We start from the raw sequence: 25770 nt of genomic DNA, 5'->3' as shown, positions 1-25770 counted from the left end.
TTTTATTTTTATGGCTCTACATTATAAATTTCTGTGAAGCAATTGGTGGGTCAAAGTGCTCACCACATATCTAGATAAGGTCCTTAGGGGTTCTACTTTCCAAAATGGTGTCACTTGTGGGGGGTTTCAATGTTTAGGCACATCAGGGGCTCTCGATACGCGACTTGGGGTCCAGTTTCTTCTGTTACTCTTGGGACATTAAAAAATTGAGGGCGAAAAGATCATTTTTGTGAAAAAATATGAATTTTTATTTTTACGGCTCTACATTATAAATTTCTGTGAAGCACTTGGAGGGTCAAAGTGCTTACCATACATCTAGATAAGTTCCTTAGGGGGTCTACTTTCCAAAATGGTGTCACTTGTGGGGGGTTTCAATGTTTAGGCACATCAGGGGCTCTCCAAACGCGACATGGTATCCCATCTCAATTCCAGTCAATTTTGCATTGAAAAGTCAAATGGCACTCCTTCCCTTCCGAGCTCTGCCATGCGCCCAAACAGTGGTTTACCCCCACATATGGGGTATCAGCATACTCAGGACAAATTGTACAACAACTTTTGGAGTCCAGTTTCTCCTGTTACCCTTGGTAAAATAAAACAAATTGGAGCTGAAGTAAATTTTTTGTGAAAAAAGTTAAATATTCATTTTTTTTTAAACATTCCAAAAATTCCTGTGAAACACCTGACGGGTTAATACACTTCTTGAATGTGGTTTTGAGTACCTTGATATGTGCAATTTTTAGAATGGTGTCACACTTGGGTATTTTCTATCATGTATGTTAGGGCTAGCGGAACGCACCAAATAATGAGACAGATAGAGTATGGTGCGTTCGCAGCCCGGGGTCCACCGTGCAGAGATGGAACCTGCTGCCAAGTAATGACGGACTATATGGCGGTACTCATAAGTATACACACGTGGGTTAGACTTCACCCAGCGTGAAGGAAGCGATCCTGTTGCGTCACAGGATCGCGGTACCGCACATAGAGCGCGAGCAAGTAGTCAGCGAACTCAACCCCAACTAGGATTGAAGTCCGATTAGACCCTTGCTGGCACAACACCACAACTGGGTGTGTAAGGAAGCTAAATAGAAATATTGGGGCACAAGAGTGCATGCGGTGCCGCACTGACGAACGCCACTAACCACCCAGGCTTGGGTAAGGAAAGCACAGAGGAAGTGCACGGCGCCGTACTGGCGGTCACAGCAACTGGACGCTGTAATGTGTGATTTGTGCTGTAGGATAAGTCGGGCGCTAGAAAGCAGCCATATACCTTCCGCGAACAGACATTCAATAGGGAAGGGGTATCCAAGGACGACTTGCACTCACAACAAACACACGTAAGCAAATGTACACTAGCGCATGGCCGTGCGGTCATGCGCAGTTTATATAGTTGCAGCACAGGAAGTGGCCACAGAAACTTTGCCCTTCCAAGACCTGCCAAGAGGACCAATGGAATGTGCTGCAGGACCTGAGCACATGACCCTCGATCTCCAACGGGAGATCTTGCCCTGGGCATGCTCAGTGTGTGCAGGCAAGGACTTAGTCCCAGAGAAGTCTGCTCGCTGTTGACCAGCACTGGCTTTAATGGCAGAAGCTGAAGAAGCAGCAGTAACTCTCTGTACAGAGTGAGACTGAGCAAGACGCTGGGACCGACGTCCCTGCTGAGCAGACTCCACTGCGGCTGGATAAGAATGGGAGACCGCAGCGGAGATGACTCGAGATTCCCCCTGTGCAGAAGCGGGAACTCGAGACCTAACATTACCCCCCCTCCTAGGGCCCCCCCCTCCTTGGGCCTCGCTACGCTCGAAGGCAGCAATGAGCTGTGGGGCCTGAATGTTTTCAGCAGGCTCCCATGACCTGTCCTCTGGGCCATAACCCTTCCAATCCACCAGATAGAACTTTTTGCCGCGTACCACCTTGCACCCCAAAATAGCGTTCACCTCGTAATCGTCCGTAGACGAACCCGATGTCCTGGCAGATGACTCGGAAAACCGGGACATGTATACGGGTTTCAAGAGGGACACATGAAAGGTGTCAGTGATACCCAAGCGTGGAGGAAGAGCCAAACGGTAGACCACAGGATTAACCTGTTCGAGAACCTTGAAGGGACCCAAGTAGCGAGGAGCAAACTTAGTGGACTCAACTCGCAGCCTGATGTTACGGGCGGAGAGCCACACCAAGTCGCCAGGAGCAAAGGTCGGAGCGGGGCGCCGATGAACATCGGCGGAGGACCTCATTCTCTCCTTGGAGGCCCGAATGGCATCCTGTGTGCAGTCCCAAATGTCCCGTGCCTCCACAGCCCAGTCTGCCACCCTGGAGTCAGCAGAAGACACAGACATGGGCACAGGAACACGCGGATGCTGGCCGTAATTTAGGAGGAATGGAGTCTGACCGGTGGAGTCGGCTACGGCATTAAGTGCAAACTCTGCCCACGGTAGCAAGGATGCCCAGTCATCCTGCCTGGCAGAAACAAAATGTCTTAAATATGTGACCAAGGTCTGGTTGGCCCTCTCTACCAACCCATTTGTCTCGGGATGATATGCCGAAGAGAGATTCAACTCAATACTGAGTAGACGACAAAGCTCTCTCCAGAATCGAGACGCAAACTGGGGACCCCGGTCACTAACAATTTTGTCTGGCATACCGTGTAGGCGAAAGATATGCTTGACGAACAAGACAGCCAACGCCCGTGCAGAAGGTAGCCGTGGAAGAGGCACCAAGTGCACCATTTTGGAAAAATGGTCGGTGATCACCCAGATGATGGTGCAGTTACGAGACTTGGGTAAGCCCACCACAAAGTCCATCCCAACCATCTCCCAGGGCCTGTCCGCCACCGACAGAGGATAAAGCAAACCAGCTGGCCGTTGCCGAGGAGTCTTGTTCTTGGCGCAAGAGACACACGCCCGAACATACTCTGCGACATCACGAGCCATATGCGGCCACCAGTATGTCCTCGCCAGTAACTCAGATGTCCTTTTGGTACCAAAATGTCCACCCACCCTGGACGAGTGTGCCCAAGAGAGAACCTCCGGTCGCAAACTGGATGGTACAAAAGTCTTGCCCGGAGGCACAGACTCTAGCGAAACCGGGGCCACAGTTCTCAAGCTCTCGGTGGGTACAATAAGCCGAGGCTCCTCCTCCTCCGCAGATGACACAATGGAGCGAGAGAGAGCGTCAGCCCGAATGTTCTTCTACCCAGAAAGAAAATGGAGGGTGAAATGAAACCGGGAGACGAATAAGGACCATCTGGCCTGGCGAGAATTCAACCGCTGGGCTGTCTGCAGGTACACCAAATTTTTATGGTCTGTGAAGACTTGGAAGGGAAAACGTGCTCCCTCCAAGAGATGTCTCCACTCCGAGAAAGCCAACTTCATGGCTAGCAACTCCCTGTCCCCGATGGAATAATTCCTCTCTGCTGGTGAGAAGGTCTTGGAGAAAATGAAGTAAGGATGCTTCTGACCTTGAGCATCCTTTTGTAAAAGGACTGCTCCAGCACCAACAGAAGAGACATCCACCTCCATGATAAATGGCTTATCAACATCGGGGCGATGTAGGATGGGAGCGCTAGCGAAGTGTGACTTTATAGAGTTAAAGGCCTTGGAGACCTCCTCAGACCACAATTTGGGATTCGCCCCCTTCTTGGTGAGGGCAACCAAGGGAGCTACCAAAGTTGAGAAGTGCGGAATGAACTGGCGATAATAATTAATGAACCCCATAAAGCGCTGCACCGCTTTAAGAGAATGGGGTTCCTGCCAGTCCATCACAGCCTGTAGTTTGGCAGGATCCATAGCCAATCCCTGGGCAGAGATGATGTAGCCTAGGAAAGTAAGGACTCCTGCTCAAACATACACTTCTCCAACTTGGCATAGAGGGAGTTTGCCCGTAGGAGGTCGAAGACTTTGCAAACATCTCTCCGGTGGGAGTCAATATCTGGAGAGTAGATGAGAATATCATCCAGATAGACTACGACCGAGGTGGAAAGCATATCCCGGAAGATATCGTTCACAAAGTCTTGGAAAACGGCTGGGGCATTACAGAGCCCGAAGGGCATCACCAGATATTCATAGTGCCCATCCCTGGTGTTAAAAGCCGTCTTCCATTCGTCCCCCTCACAGATGCGAATCAGGTTGTAAGCACCCCGCAGATCTAGTTTAGTAAATACCCTTGCTCCCCGAAGCCTATCGAAGAGCTCAGATATCAAGGGCAAAGGATACTTATTTTTAACGGTGATGGCGTTAAGACCCCTGTAGTCTATGCATGGACGCAATTCCCCATTCTTCTTCTGCACGAAGAAGAACCCTGCCCCAGCAGGTGACACTGACTTCCTAATGAATCCTCTTGCCAGATTTTCCTGGATGTACTGTGACATTGCCTCCGTCTCCGGGAGAGATAGCGGATAGACTCGACCCCGGGGAGGCTCAGCACCAGGCAAGAGATCAATAGGACAGTCATAGGGGCGATGGGGCGGAAGGATCTCCGCCGCCTTTTTGGAGAACACGTCTGCATAAGACCAATACTGCTTGGGGAGAGAGGAAAGATCTGCGGGTACCTCTGTAGTAGCAACCTAAACGCACTCCCTCTGACACCTACCCCCACAAGATTCGCCCCATCCCAGAATTCTGCCAGAGGACCACTCGATATGAGGAGAGTGGTACCGTAGCCAAGGTATTCCCAACAGGACCTCATCAATTCCCTCAGGAATGATGAGCAGAGATATAATCTCCTGATGAGATGGCGACATGGACAGAGTATAAGGGATGGTCTGGTGTGTTATCTGTGAGGGCAGTGTCGACCCATTCACCACTCGTACCGTTACTGGTTGAGCTAGCATAACCAGGGGTATTGCGTGACGTTGGGCGAAGGCAGAAGACATAAAATTGCCCTCCGCCCCAGAATCCACGCAGAGCTCTACCGAGTGGGAGAATGAGCCTATAGTAATTGTCCCCTTAAAGGACAATTTAGAGGCAAACGTCGCCGTGTCTAGTGTACCTCCACCTACTACCACTAGACGCTGACGTTTCCTCGACTGCTGAGAACATCTGGTGGCTAGATGTCCTGACTGCTGGCAAACATGACAGACCTTGAGTGCACAAGCGGTCCGGGACTTAGATCCCGCTTGTGACACTTCCCTGGCCTCATGTGACTCAGGAACCAGGACCGGAGATTCCAGAGGTTTGGCGAAGGTAGGAGCCAGCCGAAACCTCTGCCTACACTGGGCTCGCTCTAACCTCTGCTCGTTAAAACGGAGGTCAATTCGAGTGGAGACAGTTATTAACTCCTCCAGTGTGGCAGGAATCTCCCTAGTGGCCAGAGCGTCCTTAACGTGGTCAGCCAGGTCCCTCCAAAATATGGGGATAAGAGCTTTATCCGACCAATCCAGCTCAGAAGCTAAAGTGCGGAATTGGACGGCAAAATGACTGACCAAGGACTCACCCTGAGTTAATGCCAGCAGTTGGAGCGCAGTATCATGGGTGACTTGAGGTCCTAAAAAGACCTGTTTCAGAGTGCTCAGAAACAGCGGAGCACTCTGCACCACATGATCGCCACGCTCCCACAGCGGCGTAGCCCATTCCAACGCCCTGTCCGACAAGAGAGACACTATAAATCCCACCTTAGCCCGCTCTGTGGGAAAACGTGCAGCCAGGAGCGCAAGGTGAATAGAGCACTGACTCTCAAATCCCCTACAAAATTTGCTATCACCAGAAAATTTTTCTGGCAGCGGGAGGCGAGAAAATGTTGGAGCAGGGCTGGCAATGGACAGGGTTGCTGCAGCCACGCTAGCAGCCTGTACAGCAACTGCGGTAACATCCACAGCTGAGGTTGCGCTCTCAAGAGCCGCCAACCTACCCTCCAGCTGCTGGATATACCGCAAGGATTGCTGTTTGTCCGTCATTACTAGCCAGAACCTGGCGCTAGTGTAATGTTAGGGCTAGTGGAACGCACCAAATAATGAGACAGATAGAGTATGGTGCGTTCGCAGCCCGGGGTCCACCGTGCAGAGATGGAACCTGCTGCCAAGTAATGATGGACTATATGGCGGTACTCATAAGTATACACACGTGGGTTAGACTTCACCCAGCGTGAAGGAAGCGATCCTGTTGCGTCACAGGATCGCGGTACCGCACATAGAGCGCGAGCAAGTAGTCAGCGAACTCAACCCCAACTAGGATTGAAGTCCGATTAGACCCTTGCTGGCACAACACCGCAACTGGGTGTGTAAGGAAGCTAAATAGCAATGTTGGGGCACAAGAGTGCATGCGGTGCCGCACTGACGAACGCCGCAGAGGAAGTGCACGGCGCCGTACTGGCGGTCACAGCAACTGGACGCTGTAATGTGTGATTTGTGCTGTAGGATAAGTCGGGCGCTAGAAAGCAACCATACACCTTCCGCGAACAGACATTCAATAGGGAAGGGGTATCCAAGGACGACTTGCACTCACAACAAACACACGTAAGCAAATGTACACTAGCGCATGGCCGTGCGGTCATGCGCAGTTTATATAGTTGCAGCACAGGAAGTGGCCACAGAAACTTTGCCCTTCCAAGACCTGCCAAGAGGACCAATGGAATGTGCTGCAGGACCTGAGCACATGACCCTCGATCTCCAACGGGAAATCTTGCCCTGGGCATGCTCAGTGTGTGCAGACAAGGACTTAGTCCCAGAGAAGTCTGCTCGCTGCTGACCAGCACTGGCTTTAATGGCAGAAGCTGAAGAAGCAGCAGTAACTCTCTGTACAGAGTGAGACTGAGCAAGACGCTGGGACCGACGTCCCTGCTGAGCAGACTCCACTGCGGCTGGATAAGAATGGGAGACTTCAGCGGAGATGACTCGAGATTCCCCCTGTGCAGAAGCGGGAACTCGAGACCTAACAACGTAGACCCCTCAAAGTGACTTGAAATGTGATGTGGTCCCCTGGTGTTGTAAAAATGAGAAATTGCTGGTCAACTTTTAACCCTTATAACTCCCTATCAAAAAAAAAAATTTTGGTTCCAAAACTGTACTGATGTAAAGTAGATATGTGGGAAATGTTACTTATTAAGTATTTTGTGTGACATATCTCTGTGTTTCAAGGGCATAAAAATTAAAAGTTGGGAAATTGCGAAATTTTCTAAATTTTTGCCAAATTTCCATTTTTTTCACAAATAAACTCAGGTAATATCAAAGAAATTTTACCACTATCATGAAGTACAATATGTCACGAGAAAGCATTGTCAGAGTCATCAGGATCCGTCAAAGCATTCCAGAGTTATAACCTCATAAAGTGACCGTGGTCAGAATTGCAAAAATTGGCCTCGGTCATTAACGTGCAAACCACCCTTGGGGGTAAAGTGGTTAAGGCCTCACAGTATATGTCAGACCAAATGAGAATCATGAGGTCAAAGGAACTGGCCAAGGAGTTCAGAGACAGAATTGTGGCAAGACACAGATCTGGCCATGGTTGCAAAACAATTTCTTCAGTACTCAAGGTTCCTAAGAGCACAGTGGCCTCCATAATCCTTAAATGGAAGAAGTTTGGGTCCACCAGAAGTCTTCTTAGACCTGGCCATCCAGCCAAACTGAGCAATTGTTGGAGAAGAGCCTTGGTGAGAGTGGTAAAGAATAACCCGAAGATAAATGTGGCTGAGCTCCAGAGAAACAGTAGGGAGATGGGAGAAAGTTCCACAAAGTCAACTATCACTGCAGCCCTCCACCAGTCAGGCCTTTATGGCAGAGTGGCCTGATGGAAGCCTCTCCTCAGTGCAAGAGATATGAAAACCCATATAGAGTTTGCAAAAAACACATGAAGGACTCCCAGACTATGAGAAATAAGATTCTCTGGTCTGATGAGACAAGAATAGACCTTTTGTTGATAATGCTAAGCAGTATGTGTGGAGAAAACCAGGCACTGCTCATCACCTGACCAATACACTCCCAACAGTGAAACGTGGTGGCAGCATCATGCTATGGGGGTGTATTTCAGCTGCAGGGACAGGACCACTGGTTGTCATTGAAGGAAACACGAATGCGGCCAAGTACAGAGATATCCTGGATGAAAACCTCTTCCAGAGTCCTCTGGACCTCAGACTTGGCCATAGTTCACCTTCCAACAAGACACACAGCTAAAATAACAAAGGACTGGCTTCTGAACAACTCTGTGACCATTCTTGACTGGCCCAGAGCCCTGACCTAAACCCAATTGAGCATCTTTGGAGAGACCTGAAAATGGCTGTCCACCAACGTTCACCATCCAACCTGATGGAACTGGAGAGGCTCTGCAGGGAAGAATGGCAGAGGATCCCCAAATCCAGGTGTGAATAACTTGTTGCATCATTCCCAAGAAGACTCATGGCTGTACTAGCTCAAAAGGGTGCTTCTACTCAATACTGAGCAAAGAGTCTGAATACTTATGACCATGTGATATTTCAGTTTTCTCTTTTTTAATAAATTTGCAAAAATGTCTACATTTCTATTTTTTCAGTCAAGATGGAGTGCAGAGTGTACATTAATGAGAAAAAATTTAACTTTTTTGAATTTACCAAATGGCTGCAATGAAACAAAGAGTGAAAAATTTACCACTGTAAGTCTCCGGTTTAAGGGCATAAAATTAAAAGTCTGAAAATTGGAACATTTTCAACATTTTTTCCAAATTTCTGTTTTTTTTTCCCCAAATAAATGCATAGCAAATAAATTTTACAACTGTCATGAAGTACAATATGATCAGAAAAAAAAATCTGAGATTCAGTGGGATTTGTTGAAACATTCCAGAGTTATTATCTCATAAAGTGACACTGGTCAGAAAAATAAAATTTGGTCTTTGGCCTGGTCATGAAGGTGCAAACAGGGGTAAAGTGGTTAAATACCATTGGTTGTGATAATAAACCTTGTCCAAAGTAGTTTTATTATTAATTGTCAATGCATTATTAAAATCTACCTCTGATCTAGCCTCATTCACAAAATAATAGGGGGAATTAAATTGCAGGTACTTAAGTATTACATTGGATATGCAGTATCCTTTCATATACTGTGAAGACCCAATAGGGCACATTTATGAATGCAGCTATATATTTTTTTTTCCTTAAGAATGCAATATTTATTATCCTTCCAATTATTTTTGCACAATTACATTTTTTGTATTTATTGAAAAAAAGGGGGCAAGGGGCATTGTTTTCACATTGCACTGTTTGGAACTAATTTACTAATACTTTCTGTTACTTTTATGTGTATTCAAAACTAGCGTAGTTGAGTATGTGCGCTGTATTCTTCAATTGACCTGCTTTGTCTTGGAGGGCACAGCATGCAACGCTGTCATTTCATACTGGCATGCCACTCAGCAGTACAACAGGATTAATAAATGTGCCCCAACAGGGAACGACTGGGACTGAGAAGAAGCTCTGGTGCACAGACCCCACCAGCCCATAAAAAATATTGTCTGCACACATACTGGAAAAATCCAGATTGACACAGATGTCACTCATGCATTAGATACATGACACAGACGTTACACATTAGATACATGACACAGACGTTACACATTAGATACATGACACAGACGTTACACATTAGATACATGACACAGACGTTACACATTAGATACATGACACAGACGTTACACATTAGATACATGACACAGACGTTACACATTAGATACATGACACAGACATCACTTATACATTAGATGCATGTTGCACACATGTCATTCACACATAAGATACATGACACAGACATGACTCACACATTAGATGCATGTTGCACACACGCCACTCACACAAGATACATGACAGACATTACTCACATTAGATACATGTTGCAAACACATCACTTACACATTAGATACATGACACAGACATCACTTATTCATTAGATACATGTTGCACACACGTCACTTACACATGAGATACATGACAGACATTACTCACACATTTGATACATGACACAGATATTACTCACAAAATTAGATACATGACACAGACATTACTCACACATGAGATACATGACACAGACATTACTCACACATTTGATACATGACACAGATATTACTCACAAAATTAGATACATGACACAGACATTACTCACACATGAGATACATGACACAGACATTACTCACACATTTGATACATGACACAGATATTACTCACAAAATTAGATACATGACACAGACATTACTCACACGTGAGATACATGACACAGCCGTCACTCACACATGAGATACATGACACAGACATTACTCACACATGAGATACATGACACAGACATTACTCACACATGAGATACATGACACAGACATTACTCACACATGAGATACATGACACAGACATTACTCACACATGAGATACATGACACAGACATTACTCACACATTTGATACATGACACAGACGTCACTCACACATGAGATACATGACACAGACATTACTCACACATGAGATACATGACACAGACATTACTCACACGTGAGATACATGACACAGACGTCACTCACACATGAGATACATGACACAGACATTACTCACACGTGAGATACATGACACAGACGTCACTCACACATGAGATACATGTCACAGACGTTAATCACGGATGAGATACATGACACAGACATCACTCACACGTGAGATACATGACACAGACATTACTCACACATGAGATACATGACACAGACATTACTCACACATGAGATACATGACACAGACGTCACTCACACATGAGATACATGACACAGACGTCACTCACACGTGAGATACATGACACAGACATTACTCACACATGAGATACATGACAGACATTACTCACACATTAGATACATGACACAGACATTACTCACACATGAGATACATGACACAGACGTCACTCACACGTGAGATACATGACACAGACATCACTCACACGTGAGATACATGACACAGACATTACTCACACATGAGATACATGACAGACATTACTCACACATGAGATACATGACACAGACATTACTCACACGTGAGATACATGACACAGACATCACTCACACATGAGATACATGACACAGACGTCACTCACACGTGAGATACATGACACAGACATCACTCACACGTGAGATACATGGCACAGACATTACTCACACATGAGATACATGACAGACATTACTCACACATGAGATACATGACACAGACATCACTCACACGTGAGATACATGACACAGACATTACTCACACATGAGATACATGACAGACATTACTCACACATTAGATACATGACACAGACATTACTCACACATGAGATACATGACACAGACGTCACTCACACATTAGATACATGACACAGACATCACTCACACATGAGATACATGACACAGACATTACTCACACATGAGATACATGACACAGACGTCACTCACACATGATACATGACACAGACATTACTCACACATGAGATTCATGACACAGATGTCACTCACACATGATACATGACACAGACATTACTCACACATGAGATTCATGACACAGATGTCACTCACACGTGAGATACATGACACAGACATTACTCACACGTGAGATACATGACACAGACATTACTCACACATGAGATACATGACACAGACATTACTCACACATGAGATACATGACAGACATTACTCACACATTAGATACATGACACAGACATTACTCACACATAAGATACATGACACAGATGTCACTCACACATGAGATACATGACACAGACGTCACTCACACATTTGATACATGACACAGACATTACTCACACATTAGATACATGACACAGACATTACTCACACATGAGATACATGACAGACATTACTCACACATTAGATACATGACACAGACATTACTCACACATGAGATACATGACACAGACGTCACTCACACGTGAGATACATGACACAGACATCACTCACACGTGAGATACATGACACAGACATTACTCACACATGAGATACATGACAGACATTACTCACACATTAGATACATGACACAGACATTACTCACACATGAGATACATGACACAGACGTCACTCACACATTAGATACATGACACAGACATCACTCACACATGAGATACATGACACAGACATTACTCACACATGAGATACATGACACAGACGTCACTCACACATGATACATGACACAGACATTACTCACACATGAGATTCATGACACAGATGTCACTCACACGTGAGATACATGACACAGACATTACTCACACGTGAGATACATGACACAGACATTACTCACACATGAGATACATGACACAGACATTACTCACACATTAGATACATGACACAGACATTACTTAAAAATAAGATACATGACACAGATGTCACTCACACATGAGATACATGACACAGACGTCACTCACACATTTGATACATGACACAGACATTACTCACACATTAGATACATGACACAGACATTACTCACACATTAGATACATGACACAGACATTACTCACACATGAGATACATGACAGACATTACTCACACATTAGATACATGACACAGACATTACTCACACATAAGATACATGACACAGACGTCACTCACACATTTGATACATGACACAGACATTACTCACACATTAGATACATGACACAGACGTCACTCGTTCATTAGATACATGACACAGACGTTAATCACGGATGAGATACATGACACAGACGTCACTCACATGTTTGATATGTGACAGACATTACTCACACATGAGATTCATGACACAGACGTCACTCACACGTGAGATACATGACACAGACATTACTCACACATGAGATACATGACACAGACATTACTCACATTAGATACATTACAACTCTCACATTATATACGTGACACAGATGTCACTCATGCATTAGATACATGTTTAAAAATGTATTTTAGACTTCAGATAGGTCTTATGGCAGAAATGTTGCTGTATTTTGTTTCCTCACTGCTGAAATGTTTTAAATATTTGGAGTAAAGAATAGATTCTTACATGGATCTTTTTGGTGCCTCAGACATCTTTGGATTTTCTACTGCTTCTGGACCTAGTGAGAGGCCTTGCCGAGTAGCACATACTTATCAATGGTGTATGGGAATTCTATAGTGGACTGACATGTCGCACACACGTCACTCATGCATTATATACTGTACATGACACACATGTCACTCATGCATTATATACAGTACATGACACACATGTCACTCACACATTATATACAGTACATGACACACATGTCACTCACACATTATATACAGTACATGACACACATGCCACTCACACATATACTGTACATGACACACATGCCACTCACACATTATATACTGTACATGACACACATGTCACTCATACATTACATACAGTACATGACACACATGTCACTCACACATTATATACAGTACATGACACACATGTCACTCATACATTATATACAGTACATGACACACATGTCACTCACACATTATATACTGTACATGACACACATGCCACTCACACATTATATACTGTACATGACACACATGCCACTCACACATTATATACTGTGCATGACACACATGCCACTCACACATTATATACTGTGCATGACACACATGTCACTCACACATTATATACTGTACATGACACACATGTCACTCACATTATATACTGTACATGACACACATGCCACTCACACATTATATACTGTGCATGACACACATGCCACTCACACATTATATACTGTACATGACACACGTCACTCACACATTATATACTGTACATGACACACATGTCACTCACATTATATACTGTACAATACACACATGCCACTCACACATTATATACTGTACATGACACACATGCCACTCACACATTATATACTGTGCATGACACACATGCCACTCACACATTATATACTGTACATGACACACATGTCACTCACACATTATATACTGTACATGACACACATGCCACTCACACATTATATACTGTACATGACACACATGCCACTCACACATTATATACTGTGCATGACACACATGCCACTCACACATTATATACTGTGCATGACACACATGCCACTCACACATTATATACTGTGCATGACACACATGCCACTCACACATTATATACTGTACATGACACACATGCCACTCACACATTATATACTGTACATGACACACATGCCACTCACACATTATATACTGTGCATGACACACATGCCACTCACACATTATATACTGTACATGACACACATGCCACTCACACATTATATACTGTGCATGACACACATGCCACTCACACATTATATACTGTGCATGACACACATGCCACTCACACATTATATACTGTACATGACACACGTCACTCACACATTATATACTGTACATGACACACATGTCACTCACATTATATACTGTACATGACACACATGCCACTCACACATTATATACTGTACATGACACACATGCCACTCACACATTATATACTGTGCATGACACACATGCCACTCACACATTATATACTGTACATGACACACATGTCACTCACATTATATACTGTACATGACACACATGCCACTCACACATTATATACTGTACATGACACACATGCCACTCACACATTATATACTGTGCATGACACACATGCCACTCACACATTATATACTGTACATGACACACATGTCACTCACACATTATATACTGTACATGACACACATGCCACTCACACATTATATACTGTGCATGACACACATGCCACTCACACATTATATACTGTACATGACACACATGCCACTCACACATTATATACTGCACATGACACACATGCCACTCACACATTATATACTGTACATGACACACATGTCACTCACACATTATATACAGTACATGACACACATGTCACTCACACATTATATACAGTACATGACACACATGTCACTCACACATTATATACTGTACATGACACACATGTCACTCACACATTATATACTGTACATGACACACATGTCACTCACATTATATACTGTACATGACACACATGCCACTCACACATTATATACTGTACATGACACACATGCCACTCACACATTATATACTGTGCATGACACACATGCCACTCACACATTATATACTGTACATGACACACATGCCACTCACACATTATATACTGTACATGACACACATGCCACTCACACATTATATACTGTACATGACACACATGTCACTCACACATTATATACAGTACATGACACACATGTCACTCACACATTATATACAGTACATGACACACATGTCACTCACACATTATATACTGTACATGACACACATGTCACTCACACATTATATACAGTACATGACACACATGTCACTCACACATTATATACAGTACATGACACACATGTCACTCACACATTATATACTGTACATGACACACATGTCACTCACACATTATATACTGTACATGACACACATGTCACTCACACATTATATACTGTACATGACACACATGTCACTCACACATTATATACAGTACATGACACACATGTCACTCACACATTATATACAGTACATGACACACATGCCACTCACACATTATATACAGTACATGACACACATGCCACTCACACATTATATACTGTGCATGACACACATGCCACTCACACATTATATACTGTACATGACACACATGTCACTCACACATTATATACTGTACATGACACACATGTCACTCACACATTATATACAGTACATGACACACATGTCACTCACACATTATATACTGTACATGACACACATGTCACTCACACATTATATACTGTACATGACACACATGTCACTCACACATTATATACTGTACATGACACACATGCCACTCACACATTATATACTGTGCATGACACACATGCCACTCACACATTATATACTGTGCATGACACACATGTCACTCACACATTATATACTGTACATGACACACGTCACTCACACATTATATACAGTACATGACACACATGTCACTCACACATTATATACTGTACATGACACACGTCACTCACACATTATATACTGTACATGACACACATGCCACTCACACATTATATACTGTACATGACACACATGCCACTCACACATTATATACTGTACATGACACACATGTCACTCACACATTATATACTGTACATGACACACATGTCACTCACACATTATATACAGTACATGACACACATGTCACTCACACATTATATACAGTACATGACACACATGTCACTCACACATTATATACTGTACATGACACACATGTCACTCACACATTATATACTGTACATGACACACATGCCACTCACACATTATATACTGTACATGACACACATGTCACTCACAGTATATACTGTACATGACACACATGTCACTCACACATTATATACTGTACATGACACACATGTCACTCACACATTATATACAGTGCATGACACACATGCCACTCACACATTATATACTGTACATGACACACATGCCACTCACACATTATATACTGTACATGACACACATGCCACTCACACATTATATACTGTACATGACACACATGTCACTCACACATTATATACTGTACATGACACACATGTCACTCACACATTATATACTGTACATGACACACATGTCACTCACACATTATATACTGTACATGACACACATGCCACTCACACATTATATACTGTACATGACACACATGTCACTCACACATTATATACTGTGCATGACACACATGCCACTCACACATTATATACAGTACATGACACACATGCCACTCACACATTATATACTGTACATGACACACATGCCACTCACACATTATATACTGTACATGACACACACGTCACTCACACATTATATACTGTACATGACACACACGTCACTCACACATTATATACTGTACATGACACACATTTCACTCACACATATACTGTACATGACACACATGTCACTCACACATTATATACTGTACATGACACACATGTCACTCACACATTATATACAGTACATGACACACATGTCACTCACACATTATATACAGTACATGACACACATGTCACTCACACATTATATACTGTACATGACACACATGTCACTCACACATTATATACTGTACATGACACACATGCCACTCACACATTATATACTGTACATGACACACATGTCACTCACAGTATATACTGTACATGACACACATGTCACTCACACATTATATACTGTACATGACACACATGTCACTCACACATTATATACAGTGCATGACACACATGCCACTCACACATTATATACTGTACATGACACACATGCCACTCACACATTATATACTGTACATGACACACATGCCACTCACACATTATATACTGTACATGACACACATGTCACTCACACATTATATACTGTACATGACACACATGTCACTCACACATTATATACTGTACATGACACACATGTCACTCACACATTATATACTGTACATGACACACATGCCACTCACACATTATATACTGTACATGACACACATGTCACTCACACATTATATACTGTGCATGACACACATGCCACTCACACATTATATACAGTACATGACACACATGCCACTCACACATTATATACTGTACATGACACACATGCCACTCACACATTATATACTGTACATGACACACACGTCACTCACACATTATATACTGTACATGACACACACGTCACTCACACATTATATACTGTACATGACACACATTTCACTCACACATTAGATACCTGTCACACATTTCAGCCTGTGGACCAATTACACTGCGCTGCCCATTTATCCCTTTATGCCCCGCCTTAATGATTGTTATAGGAGAAACTTATAAAAACATTTCCCTATATGTTTATTGGAACTTGTGAGCAATATGTCCTCTCTCTGGCTGAGATGAGGACCCCTTTCCCCCTATCCTCCCCCCCCCATCCCTTTGCCCCTCTAAGTTTTTCTTTTTTGCTCCATCGTCCTGTTCCTCTGCTTTCTACTTTACTCCCTTCCTGGCTTTCGGACTGTGTTTCCCACTTGCTTTACTTCTTTCCTTCCATCTTCTCCTTTCCACCTTCTACTCCTGCAGGTCCGAGAATCCTCTTCTTGAGCTGCTTTCACCTGACCTAGACACTCGAGATGGGATGTGGCCCTCGCTCACCTGCTCCCTCCAATGCTTCGAGGCAAAATTGCCCTCATTGGATTTGGCCCACCATGAAGCTGCCCAGTGTGGCAGATTCAGTCTGGACCTGTGCCCCACCATGCTGCGAGTAACATAATATTTGGTATGTGAGCTGATAATGAATAGACACATTCATGTATTGTTATTATAAGTAGTAGTATGGAAAAAATGAATGATTGTGACCAATTACAATTTTCTTCAAAAGAATTCTAATAAGACAAAATGATTTCATATAATGCGTTGTTTGCCTTGGAGCAATCTGTCAGTGTATAATGATGTATTTACCGTATTATTTTTATTTGAAAGCATTTTATTGAGTGTGCTTACAGCATAGCATGGTCTAGGCCTGTCACAGGGCATGCAATTATATACTGAAAGGCAATACTTTATTACCCTTTTTATTTGAAGAGGTTTTATTGTGTGTGCTTGCAGCATGATCTTGGCCTTGATGGCCTTGCAGCATGATCTGATTTGAAGTATCATATTTTCTATAAGTCATATTACTAATACCTTCGTAAGCTCCTGCGTTGGTTTGAAGAATATATTTATTCTCATATATGGAGTAAATTTTATTGTTTTATTATTAATTATTTCTTCTCTTTATTTAGTCTCACTTAGGTGCTGTTAGCATTCTGTTTATCCCACTTTTCTGAGTATTAGCCCTTTGAAATACTATAGTTAATTGGAATCTATGGATTAAATGCGGAGCATGTGAGTTCTGTCATTTTGATTTACTTCTCACCAATGCTATTACGAAAGATAGGGCATCATTACTTATCTGCAACTCAATACTTCTAAAGTTTGTGCACATCTTACAGCATTCTCATCAATTATTGATAAATATTTAATGTCTCAATTCCCACTTTTTATTTCATTTCCAACTGGACCAGCAGTGTCGCTCATTGTTTTTATGCCATTAGTTTTTACAAATTTCAGAAATTACAAGAAAAATCTACTCTCCGTTAACTTATAGTGTGTCATTAGTTGCGAACTATTGGGGACAAGATAAAATAATTAGTATTTAATGGCAAGAATAAAATGTACCGCATTGTTATATCTAACACAAAATGGCAACTTTAAATAAATTATATTCCGAAGTCTTGCTAAAATTATCCCACATTAAAAACAATTACACTTGCATAGGAAATCCAAAGATTTAGAATTCCCATAAAGAGCTAATCAGACATTTAATTACACCAATATCTTCCCATTTAATTACGGGATTATTTTTATTGTTATTTTACCATTTCCCCGTAACAGACTACAAGCTGCATTAAAGTTTAACTAAACTGTCATATTAATAGTACGTTCTATTTTACGGTGGCGGGCATACAGAATTTTATTTTTAGTCTTTGTTTCTTTCAAATTATGTAACATAGACTTAAAAAAACACAATATGACTAGATGTTTCTGCAGTTGTAAATTTGAAAAAAAAAAGCCAATTTTATCCAACAAGTTATAGAGCACAGAAATGAGAGAATATCCAACTGAATAAAATAAAAAGCCACCTAGGTGTGTGATCACAGTCCTGCCATGCCGATGCATGTCTTAGAAGTGTGCTCATGCATACCTGCCTCTATGTTCCCAACAGTCTGTTTCTTCTTGCTTCCTCCCTTTGTTCTCTCATTGTCTTCTCTGCGTTTGCTCTTTATGTCTTCAGGGTGACTATTTGGCCTTTTTATCCTTCTGTACATCAACATGTAGAATTGTGGAGATGAAGAGCCTGGTTTTCTTCTTTCAGCCAGCTTCAGTACCATCCTATGCTTGTCACTGCTCGACTCTCCGCCCGACACTGGCTTGTTTTGTCAATAACCATTTATTTGTTGCTGGAAAAGTAGAAGCCATTACATCTGACCTCCCTGTTTCATCAATTATGGATAGATTATTGGATGTGAACATCTGCAGAAGCTCGCTGCTGAACTCACCTCCTGGCTGGGATTAGATAAAGTATTAAACTGTTGTTTATTGTCAGGCCAAAACTCTACTGGGAAGTCAAGGGATTGCAGCTCTCGCAAACCCCTATCAGCAGGCACCTAACAATGTTTAGTATTGCTACCGGTTCCCACTAGGTCTTGGCCATCTATTATTTACACTTATTACTAGTTGTTATGACATAGTTGATAAAAGCTCTTGGCAGGAATCGCATTTTTCGTCTTTGTCACATCTGTCAGAAAGAAAGGAGTAAACCATCCATTTTCTGTAGCATTTCTGGTTTGATAGTATATGAAGAGTAAAGTTAAACATATATCTCCGTTCATTGTAAATATATGTTTCTCCATATACTAGTTAATATTGCCAGTCTCCTTCCCACCTTCAGTAGTGAGGTTGGCTTGATAAATTGCTTCAGACACACACACATATATTTTTTTATTATAAGAGAGATGGTCAGAAAGCGAATAAATAATACATTGTTCTTCTTGGTATTATTTTTATTCTGTGATTTCCCATGTATATTCTGTGTCACTTTGTAGGAAATGCACATCATAACATAGCTTTTTCGTTTCCTGGTATTATTATATTTGTTATATGAAACACTTATTTTGTATTTTCAGCATGTCTGAGCTGATATTAAAAGTGCGTATATATACACATAGATGTTTGAATTCAGAAATGCAGGTTGATGTTGGAGAAACTCATTGAGAAGGGTTCGGACTATTTTATTGTGAAAATGTATCATTTATGACATAAAGCAAGGTTGAATTTTTTTTGTTATTTTGGTTTATTTAGAGAAACATTCCTCAGTGTGAATTGTAATTCAAAACTTACTTTTTCTTCATTTCATGAGATACTCAGCTTCACTGGGTATTGATATTACACTTATTATTATTTTTAGCAAAATAAAATTTTCTTTAACAGATATTTGTGACATCAATTTGTAAGCAGCACTTTGAGAATGCCACACGTGCTCAGATACTAAACTGTTCTTATATGGTTTTACCTTATTTTAGTTTTGATTGTTTTACTGTTTGCTTCTTTAGTTGCGTGAATGCATTATATGTTTGTATCCAGCCAGGGAGTAGGGATGAGCCAAACTTTCGAAAAAAATTCAGTTCGGGTACCTGTACGGTACTCGAGCTTGATCTCGAAGCTGAACCCTATTTAAGTAAATGGGGTGCCCGAACACCCAGCAGTTCAATGCAGTCCTCTGTGTGACAGCTTGGGAAACAGTGGCTCTGACTGACGGCAAAATTACTGAAGAGACAAAAATGTTTTTTGAGTGCCGAAGATTACCATTTTGTCTCTATTATTATATTGTTCTTCAGGCACCTCTTCCTATAGTGTGTACCACTCTTGACTGCTTATATTGGCAAAATTACTGAAGTCACCGCCGGCGACAGCCACTGGGTATCATAAAATACTTTTCTGTGTGTGTTTGTGTGTTTACTACTTTCTTATCTTTTTGAGGGGGGTCTTTATTCAAATAAAGATTTTTGTATGTGTGTGGGGCTTTGTTTTATGACTGACACCTCTACATTACCAACCCCTGGGCTTGGTGTCAGCCAGCTGCTGATATCAACCCCCCAATAATTACCCCTATTGCCACCGCACCAGGGCAATCGGGATGAGTCGAAGCTAAGTGCCAGAATTGGCGTATGAAATATGATGCGCCACTTCTGAGGTAGCTGCAGGATGATATTTGTAGGTTGGGAATGGCCCAATAACCATGGGCATTCCACGGCTATTAATATTCTCCCGCTACTTTCTCTTTTCCCTTAACTGGTTATTAAAAATAAGGGGACCCCGTTATTTTCATTTATTTATTACTAAGAAGTAAATGAAAAATAATAATAAATAGATAAATTTAAAAAACTACACCCCCCATTTTTAATAACTTGCAAATGGAAAGCAGACAGCTGTTAGCTGGTATTATTATGGTGGAAAGGGGCCAATATCCATGGACCTTCCCAACCTATTAATATCAGCTCCCAGCTGTCTACTTTGCCATTGCTGGGTAAATGACTTGGTGTCTCTCCTATATATATATATAATTGTCTAAGGGTTTTTCCGTCTGTCTATCTTTCTGTCTGTCTGTATTTTTGTCTGTCTGTCTGTCCTGGAAATCCCGCCTCTCTGATTGGTCGAGGCCGCCAGGCCTCGACCAATCAGCGACGGGCACAGCGACGATGATGTCATAAAGGACGTAGACATCCCGCGTCTCTGATTGGTCAAGGCCGCTAGGCCTCGACCAATCAGAGATGGGCACAGCGACGATGATGTCATAATGGTTGCCATGGCGACGATGATGTCATAAAGGTTGCCTCAACCAATCAGCGACGGGCACAGTCTGCCGTGAATTCTGGAATCATCATTGTCCATATACTACGGGGACATGCATATTCTAGAATACCCGATGCGTTAGAATCGGGCCACAATCTAGTTTTTAATAACCAATTAAGGCAAAGCATATAGCTGGGGGCTGATATTAATAGGCTGGGAAGCGCCATGGATTTTGACCCCTTCTCAGCCTAGTAAGATCATCCCTCAACTGCCCCAGTACTGGTGCATCCATTAGATGAGCCAATTCTGGTGCTTAGCCTCGGCTCCATATCTAGCCATCTTCCAAGCCTATTAATATCAGCCCTCAGCTGTTTTCTTTGCCTTAATTCATTATTAAAAATAGGGGGACCCCACTTAATTTTTTAGGGCCCCCCTGTTTTTATTAACCAACAAAAGCAAAGCAGACAGCTGGGGGTTGATATTCCTAAGCTGGGAAGGTCAGTGGATATTGCCCCCTTCCCAGCATAACAACAGCTCACAGCTGTCTGCTTTCCCTTGGATGGTTATAAAAATAAGGGGGCCCAATGTCATTTTTTTTTCATTTATTTATTAGTATTTGTCACTTATTTATTAGTAATAAATAAATAAATGTAAAAAAAAATGGCATGGGGTCCCCCCTATTTTTAATAATCAGCTAAGTGAAAGCTGGAAGCTGCAGGCTTATATTAATAGGCTGGAAATGCCCATGGTTATTGGCCATTCCCAACCTACAAATATCAGCCTGAAGCCACCCCAGAAGTGCTGCACTGCAGCCTTTCAACAAGCTTTATTTGTGTGCCAAACCCAAACAGTAGCACAGACTTCCATTTAGAAGTCCATGTTTGGGGTTCGGTACAGGACACTTTACCGTTTGGGTTCGCTCATTTCTACCAGGGAGCAATCCACACTTTAAATGTACTCAATGGATATGACACTATGAAGTCTTGGTTATCATTGCAGGATGATATATTATGGATATGTCCATGGAAATCTTCACAATGGCAACCAAAGCTCTGATTTTTGGTTTTCATTGTTACTGTTCTGCCACTTGATTTGGTTCAAGTTTTGATTCTGTAAGTTAATATGTGCAGATATAATGGACCATCACAATATTATATATCACTATATATGTAGTTCTGGGTTCATTCCTGACCTTTCTCAGAATCATCCTTACCCCATGAGGCGAGATCTTGCATGGAGCCCTAGAGCGAGGAAAATTGACAGTCATCTTGTGTTCCCTTCCACTCCATAAATAGAAGTCATAAGGCTCCATACAAGAAGAATAATGAACCCCCATAGTTTTCCATATAGTGTAATGCGTCCCATAGTCCTCCATGTAATATACTGCACAGCTGATAGTCATCCATGTAGTATAATGCACAGTCCATAGTCATCCATAAAGTATAATGCACGCCCGTAGTCCTCCATAAAGTAAAATGCATCCATCGACATCCAAAAAGTATAATGCACCCCATACTTATCCATAAATTATAATGCACCCCATAGTCATCCATAAAATATAGTGCACCCCATAGTCATCCATAAAGTATAATTCACTCGACAGTAATCCATGTACTAGTATGGTCACTGATTTAAAAAAAAAAATCACCTTTCTTTTGCTCCCCCGCTGTGCGCATCCTCTAGTGAAGCCAGCATTTCACAGGAGTGTGTGATATCACTGCCAGGCACCCCTTCACATGCACATCGACGTCTGCTGCTAGCCTTTGATTGGCTGGCTGTCATGATTCCAATGGCAGGGAATCACAAAAGGACAAGCACCAACGAGCTCTAGGGTGATGGAACCTGAGCTGACCGCGACCCTAAACCTGAACACACAAATAACAATAGCCGGGGAAAGTGCCTACGTTGATCCTAGACGTCTCGCACCAGCCGAAGATCTAACTTCCCCTATTAGAAGAAACACAGACCTCTCTTGCCTCCAGAGAAATACCCCACAGAAATAGCAGCCCCCCACATATAATGACGGTGAAATGAGAGGAAGGCACATACACAGTATGAAAACAGATTCAGCAAAATGAGGCCCGCTAAAACTAAATAGCAGAGGATACAAAAGTAAACTGCGCGGTCAGCAAAAAACCCTTCAAAAAACCATCCTGTAATTACTTGAACTCATGTTCCAACTCATGGAACATGAGGAGCAATTACAGCCCACTAAAGCAACCAGCAGCAAAGAGACAATTATATGCAAGCTGGACAAGACAAAAATAAAGCAAAACGTGGAACAAGAAAATCAAAACTTAGCTTGTCCTGAAGATTACTGAAGCCAGAAGCTGAGGTAACAAAACACTCTGATAACCTTGATAGCCGGCGGGGAAATGACAAGAAAGCCCGGTTAAATAGGAAACTCCCAAATCCTAATAGAACAGGTGGACACCAGAGACAGCAGAACACAAATCACCCAGTACCATCAGTAACCACCAGAGGGAGCCCAAAAACAGAACTCACAACAGCTGGCAGAGTATATTGTGGTGCGTGGACCCAATGTGTCTGTGCACCGCAATACACTTTCACTGGATGTGCATGTTGAACTAGATGTGAAGATTCCCCTTACCCATCAGGCCAAATTGCGGCGGTGACCGCTGCAACTGCGGTGACCCCCGCTGCTCACACCGCTCCAGTCTGTCCTTTACTCCGCTCTTTGACTAATCTACCTCTCTCCTCGCTACTCCTTTGCTTCTCTCCTCTACAGATCCCTACTTTGGCTCCCAATTCCCCAGCATATTCAGTTCAAACTACTAACATTGACCTAGAAAGCCGTCCATAATCTGTCTCCATTTTATATCTCTGAACTAATCTCCTAATATCTTCCAACAAGAAGTCTACGGTCCTACCAAGACCTTCTTTTGTCCTCCACACTTACATGACCCTTACCCAATGAACAAGGAAAAAGGAATTTCTCCAGCTGTGGCTGTGTAAGTAAAACTTCATGTTTTTCAATTCTTCATAAGAAATGACATGCTGGTATACCACTTGACACCCCGTAGGCTGACGCGTTTCGACTAGACGTCTTAACCATGGTCTGCTATATGAGAGTGCTAGCACTAATTTTCTACCTTTCCCTCCAAACACCTGGGAGTCCGTTATTCCATTTGTATGTAACCCCTTATCATGTTTCATGGAATCAATGGCGCTGTGAAAATAAATAATAATAATATTAGCAGAGCAAGTAAAGGGATTTATTAAAATTTGAACAGTCGTTAAACACTGAGCAGTGCTTGAGACTAATTGGACTGGCGGGTCCTGCAGGCACAGGTCTCTTCCTATATGCACCCTTTTCATTGCACCAGTTTTGATCCTTATATACTAATGTGTTTGTATCAGTTACTGACAGTGAGCGGTATAATGTTGCTCATGTAAA

General features: G+C 42.5%; 1 protein-coding gene and 1 long non-coding RNA gene across 3 annotated transcripts in view; one reads left to right on the top strand and one right to left on the bottom strand.

The window, feature by feature from the left end:
* LOC138658269 (uncharacterized) overlaps positions 1-19922 on the bottom strand; it is a 36897-nt gene extending 16975 nt beyond the window's left edge. The window contains exon 1 of the long non-coding RNA XR_011317422.1: positions 19705-19922. This is a non-coding gene — a long non-coding RNA (uncharacterized lncRNA). The remainder of the gene's footprint in view (positions 1-19704) is intronic.
* TTC29 (tetratricopeptide repeat domain 29) overlaps positions 1-25770 on the top strand; it is a 358654-nt gene that overhangs the window by 175600 nt on the left and 157284 nt on the right. The gene's annotated exons all lie outside the window — the stretch shown is intronic.

Source organism: Ranitomeya imitator, chromosome 1 (genome assembly GCF_032444005.1).
Source record: "Ranitomeya imitator isolate aRanImi1 chromosome 1, aRanImi1.pri, whole genome shotgun sequence".
Taxonomy (NCBI): Eukaryota; Metazoa; Chordata; class Amphibia; order Anura; family Dendrobatidae; genus Ranitomeya; species Ranitomeya imitator.
Note: the sequence above shows the minus strand (reverse complement) of the source record. Positions and strands in the feature narration are given on the sequence as shown.